General features: G+C 35.5%; 1 long non-coding RNA gene across 1 annotated transcript; it reads left to right on the top strand.

Moving 5' to 3' along the window:
* Positions 1-540: 540 nt before the first annotated feature.
* LOC108699517 lies at positions 541-4,893 on the top strand. The gene is made up of 3 exons (XR_001932791.2): positions 541-631; positions 1,644-1,748; positions 4,436-4,893. It is a non-coding gene; the product is annotated as an uncharacterized LOC108699517 (long non-coding RNA).
* The last annotated feature ends 345 nt before the right edge of the window (positions 4,894-5,238 follow it).

The following is a 5,238-nucleotide window of genomic DNA, read 5'->3' as shown; positions in this document are numbered from 1 at the left end:
GTCGAAGTCGAAGTTTTAAAGAGACAGTACTCGAATTCGAATTTCAACGTTTTTTCAAATTCGAATCGACTATTCCCTAGTCGAAGTACCCAAAAATTACTTCGAAATTTCAAAGTTTTTTACTTCGAAAATTCACTTTGACTTTTGATAAATCTGCCCCTAAGTATTTGGATTAGGCACAGAAATATCCAACTAATAATAATAATAGCCCCTTCTTTTACCAACAATTTATTGATAGGTCTTTGTGTATATGAGAAGAGAAGTTTCTGCTTCTGGAAATAAATAACATTCCCCTGTTTAGGACAATGCTAATATTTCTAGTCACCATGAAACTGCAGAAAATGTAATTTCCCTTTACAACGCATGTGCCAAAGGTAAACTCTTATCCCTTAATTGTACGCAGTAAATCTGACGATCTTATTGTACCAAGGGAGCAAAGTGATTATTAACTGCATTTCTTGTTTGCCATTCTGTTCCCGCCCACAGGCAGCTGATACCTGGCTCCCATAAGAACACACCTGACAGCTTAGAGATGAAAGTCTGCTGAACACCAAAGCTTCGCCGTACAGGACCTGCTAATCTGGGAAACAAGCGAAAGGGGCTATTGAGATGGTCTGAGTAATAATCAAAGGTAAGGGGCAAGAAAAAAGACAATTTATTGTGAAGACTGATGCCACCCTTTATCAAAGCAAAACACTTTTTATCATTCCACTTGCATATACAAACAACAGGATCACTTCATGTATATTGAATATCTTGTCTATATCATTGTGAAAGCTATTTTATCTATAGAGTGTCAATATTTTCATTGTTTTTTTGTTGTTGTTATTGATGAAATGTAGCATTCAGTTACATACAGCTCATTAAAAAACAATGACTATGCACCGTCGTGGTGTAACTAGAGACGTAGCAGGGCTTGTGGCTCCTGGGAGGGGGCAGTATGAAAGCAACTGATATTATGACAAATGTTTTATGCCCAAAGCTTAAAGGGGGGGCTACAATTATTTTGCTCTTTGTTCTTATATAATAAGGGTATCGCCACTTCTGCATTTCATTATGCTTGCTGGAAAAAGAGATTATCATCTCTATGTCATTGTCAAAGTGGACAACGGCCAAACTATGTGATATGGTTCTTTTCAGAGACAATGCACAGAGATACAGGCAGCAAATAATAACATAGAGGAAACGTTTAGGGGAGCTCTAACATGGCTTCATGTGGAGCCCGGAATGCAATGTTCAGCCTAAAATGTGTATATTTGTCTGTTACACACTAAATGTGAAGTACAAGTATGGGATCAGTTATCCAGAAACTCATTATTCAGAAAGCTCCGAATTATGAAAAGGCTGTGTCCAATAGACTCCATTTTATCCAAAGAATCCAGATTTTTAAAACTGATTTCCTTTTTCTTTGTAATAATAAAACAGTACCTTGTTATTGATCCAAACGTAATCCTTATTGGAAGCAAAACCAACCTGCTGGGTTTTTTAATGTTTACTAGACAAGACTTAAGGTATGGTTATGGAAAAACCCCTTATCCAGAAAACCCCAGGCATAATGGATAACAGGTACTATATTTGCACTTCCAGCATGTTTTTTTTTACAATAAGCAGAGTACAAGCAACGACTCATATTTCCCTTCTAGCCTGCAGCTATGTGGCGCACAAAATTGGCAGTCTCTGCAGAAATGAAGAGAAGGAGGAACACCCAATCCCCATATCAACTCAGAAGGATGTAATGAGCAGTGGAAGTAAGTGAATATTCATTGGAGACTTTACAGGGAGCGTTTTCGTGGTGAAATTAAATATGTATTACAGTACTAACAAAGTTTTTTGTAATGGTACATTTGTCCCCATGATTGTGATTATTGCATAATACAGGTATGGGATCCAGAAATCCATTATCCAGAAAGCTCCCATTTATGGAAAGGCCATCTCCCATAGACTCTATTTTATCCAAATAATCCAAATTTTTTAAAAATGATTTTCTTTTTCATTGTAAACAGTACCTGTCCAAATAAAGATATAATTAATCCTTACTGGAAGCAAAACAAGCCCATTGGGTCTATTTAATGTTTACATGATTTTTTTAGTAGACTTAGGGGCAGATTTACTAAGCCTCGGGTGAATATTCGAATTTCAAAAAGTTCAAATTTCGAAGTAAATTTTTGGATGCTTCGACCATCGAATAGGCTACTTCGACCATCGAATTGGACTTCGACTTCGATTCGAACGATTCAAATAAAAAATCGTTCGACTACTCGACCATTCCGTAGTCGAAGTACTGTCTCTTTAAAAATCCTTCAATTTTAATACTTCGCCAAGTTAAACCTACCGAATTGCATTATAAGCCTATGGGGACCTTCTACAAGCATTTTCAAAATTTTTGGCATCGAATAAAAATCCTTCGATCGATCGCTGAAAATCGTTCGATTCGAACGATTTAATCCTTCAATCGAACGATTTTTATTCGACCGATTGAATGCTTATTTTAGCGCTAAATCCTTCAAATTCGATATTTATTGCGGATGCAACGTTTTGGGGCGTGACCCCTTTCTCAAGCATGCTTGAGAAAGGGGTCACGCCCCGAAACGTTGCATCCGCAATAAACGAGCAAGGTTTTACCTGCTGGAATTACCCATGTTGTGCCGGTGTGTCCTATTTCTACGTTGTTTTTGAGATCCAAATTACAGCAAGATCCGTTATCTGGAAAACCCCATGTCCCGATCGTCATAGGCTCCGTTTTAATCAAAAAATACAAATTTTAAAAAAAATGTTTACTTTTTTTTCTGTGATAAAAAAACAATACCTTGTACTTAATCTAAACAACTTTAAATTTACAGTTGACATGGTCTAGAAATTATTTGTAAATATACAATACTGTACAGTTGACGGCACTATATTTTCTGCTGACTCTTGAAACAATATAGCAGAAGTCAACTTTTATTTCTCCAAGACTCAATTTCCCGCATTGCTTGCTTTTTCATGGGTATGTTAATCAGCTGGGTTCTGATACAGTGTTTCTATAGTCAGAAATAGCAGTGCAGAGAATAGCAAAGGAGACGAAAATACCGCTTTCCATAGCTGTTATATTGACAAATGACTTCAAAACCACTGACCATTTTACTGCATCTATATTGCATTATTTCCTTTCATTAGACAAAAATGTAAAACTTTTTTCTTGTTTCTCTTATATATGATTTCAGTATGTACCTGTCTAATTATTAATTAAACACTGATTTTAGATATGTAGTGGGTTTTACTGTGAATTATTTCTACAAAGTCCCACGTCGTCCTTGCTTAAGACACTTTTATAGGTCTCTATGCATTATATGTTCACCCCTGATTAGCTACATCCATGCTACTCAAATAGGCCGGGCACTGAAATCCACAATATAGAAGTCTAGAGAGTGAGAGACTTATGAATCCTCTAGGGATAATTGCTAAATAGGCTAGCTAGCAAGCAATGCTGAGTGCTAATGAATATTATTTCTTGGGCAGCAGGAGGAGTCTCTAGACAGCAGCATACATGATCCTAATAACAGTAAGAAAGTGAAAGAACTGTACATTTTATTGAGTGCTCTCATTTGGCAAAGAAATAGAGTGTAATACCACCTGAAGACTATAGACTAAGATATTTTTTATTTGGGTTTTTTTAGTTATTTAGTTTTTTATTCAGCAGCTATACAGTTTGCAATTTCAGCAATCTGGTTGCTATGATCCAAATTACCCTAGCAACCATGCATTTGAATAATAGACTTACAGTAAATATGAATAGGAGAGTGTCTGAATAGAAAGATGAGTAATAAAATTACTAATTCTAAGTAACATTTCAATTGGCCTTAATTTTTTCTTTTTTTATAGTTTTTGAATTATTTGCCTTCTTCTTCTGGCTCTTTCCAGCTCTCAAAAGGGGGTCACTGACCTCATCTAAAAAACTAATGCTGTAAGACTACACATTTATAGTTATTGCTACTTTGTATTACTTATTTTTCTATTCAATGCATGGTTTCTAGGGTAGTTTGGACCCTAGCAAACAGATGAAACTGCAAACTGGAGAGCTGCTGAATAAAGAGCTAAATACCTCAAAATCATAAATAATAAAAAAGAAACCCAATTGCAAATTGTCTCAGAATATCACTCTACTTCATACTAAAAGTAACTTTAAAGGTGAAACCCCCCCTTGAACTCCACACTTTGTCTTTGGTGTTATTTGGAACTTATATCCTTATATAGCATACCAGGGGGTGCATTATTCCCTCTATTTTGTGTACATAGCTATCATTTGATTTGTCACTCATTCAAGTGTTGATTTACCTTGGGTATGCTGATTTATTTGGAATTAAACTGATATGAATTATATAACCCGCCAATTCATATAACTGTTAAGGCTAGGCTCAACCACTAATGTAATAACTACTGTTTTAATTCTTTCTAGATGTGATCCCAAAAGAAAATGAGGTTGTGCAAAGGGAGACTGCCAAGAGAGATGCCCCACAATGTCGATCTGGAGGCTGACGAATGTAGAACCAGGCACTTGCCTGGGAGCTAATAAAATGCAATGCCCATTGTTAATATCACAGGAGATGAGAAAACACTTGTGTCTCATTACACCAACACACAAGTTTAGTTCAGCAAAAACAGCAAAACATTAAATATGACCCTGTAAAGAAGATTAGGAAAAATGCCATTTTGTTTTACTCATCTTATATATGAGCAGAATATATTCAAGTCTGTAGAGTAATGACAGGCAGATTCAGTGACGAATGGTGACAGCTTTATAAACTTCCATCACAGGGAGGTGAGGCTGTCGGAAACTAACCTGATCTGTTATGTCTGGAGCAATATATACCTTTCTTGCAAAGTATGTGCAAATAAAGAATTCTTGACTTAAAATCACAAAAGAATTTATTTATTCGTAAAGGATTCTTTTTTTTCCTTCCTGTCATTATAGGCTAAGCAATGGCCGCACATTGGTAATCAAAAGTCCAGGACTGTTGTACTCAAACTTTAGTGGGGTTATGTACCGGTAATTTAAAAGCACTACATTTGCCCAGGTACAACAGGTACAACAACCCAGACCAAGAGGAGTATGTTATTTATATATATATATATATATATATATATATATATATATATATATATATATATATATATATATATATATATATATATATATATATATATATAAATATGGCACAAACAAAGGTTTATGCAACCCAGTTCAATCTCTGTATCTGT

Source organism: Xenopus laevis, chromosome 8L (assembly GCF_017654675.1).
Source record: "Xenopus laevis strain J_2021 chromosome 8L, Xenopus_laevis_v10.1, whole genome shotgun sequence".
NCBI classification, from domain to species: Eukaryota; Metazoa; Chordata; class Amphibia; order Anura; family Pipidae; genus Xenopus; species Xenopus laevis.
This window is presented reverse-complemented; position numbering and strand designations above follow the sequence as displayed.